Consider the following 1,323-nt stretch of genomic DNA (forward strand, 5'->3'; position numbering starts at 1 on the left):
CCTCCCAAAGTGCTGGGATTACAGGCGTGAACCACCGCACCCGGCCTGCCTTCGCCTTTTAAAAGCAGGAGTGCCAAAGGATTTATGAACCCGTCACAGACGGGCTCATGTAAACTATGTAAACATACATCGTCTACTCACCACTGTACCCCCAACAGAGTACCTACCACAAAGTAGGCACTCACATGCTTTTGAGTATCAATGGCAGTACTTCTTAGATATATTTTCTGCACCATGAGTATGTGCATAATTTTACCTGTAGAAAAGGCTAAGGAAGGCTGGGCGCGGTGGCTCATGCCTGTAATCCCAGCACTTTGGTAGGCTGCAGTGGGTGGATCACCCGAGGTCAGGAGTTCGAGACCAGCCTGACCAACATGGTGAAACCCCATCTCTACTAAAAATACAAAAATTAGCCGGGCATGGTGGTGGGCGCCTGTAATCCCAGCTACTCGGAAGGCTGAGGCAGGAGAATCGCTTGAAGCCAGGTGGCGGAGGATGCAGTGGACCTGGGCACTAAGAGCGAAACTCCATCTCAAAAAAGAAAAAAAAAGGCTAAGGAAGTCCATTCCCCAGCAAAGTGAAGAGTGCCTCCTTTGTGCAATGCATGCCTGCCATAGAAGAGTTTTCCTTGTCTAAGAAACATGCAGTTGCCAAGCCAAAATCATCTGTTTTCAAGCTCTTTGGTTAGTATTTGCTTTTTGTTCATTGACTTGCTACCTTTCAGCATTTTCTAGAAGAAAAGGGTTGGCAGAGCCTGATGATCTAAGGGAAGCTGCAGAGGAAACTAGAAATTGGAAGGATAATTTGGTCTGGAGATGAAACCAAGTTTTCCTTTGTGGAACTGTTCCACCAGCCACACACTAAAATGTGTCATCTGGCCACCTGGCTGGGTGTGGTGGCTCACGCCTGAAATCCCAGCACTTTGGGAGGCTGAAGTGGGAGGGTCACTTGAGCCCAGGAGTTCAAGACCAATCTAGGAACCATAGTGAGACTCCATCTCTGTTTAAAAAATTTGCTGGCCGGGCGCGGTGGCTCACGCCTGTAATCCTAGCACTTTGGGAGGCCGAGACGGGCGGATCACGAGGTCAGGAGATCGAGACCATCCTGGCTAACACGGTGAAACCCCGTCTCTACTAAAAAATACAAAAAATTAGCCGGGAGTGGTGACGGGCGCCTGTAGTCCCAGCTACTCCGGAGGCTGAGGCAGGAGAATGGCGTGAACCCAGGAGGCGGAGCTTGCAGTGAGCTGAGATCGTGCCACTGCACTCCAGCCTGGGCACAGAGCAAGACTCCATCTCAAAAAAAAAAAAAAAAAAAAAAAAA

The sequence above is a fragment of the Theropithecus gelada genome, chromosome 3, assembly GCF_003255815.1.
Source record: "Theropithecus gelada isolate Dixy chromosome 3, Tgel_1.0, whole genome shotgun sequence".
Taxonomy (NCBI): Eukaryota; Metazoa; Chordata; class Mammalia; order Primates; family Cercopithecidae; genus Theropithecus; species Theropithecus gelada.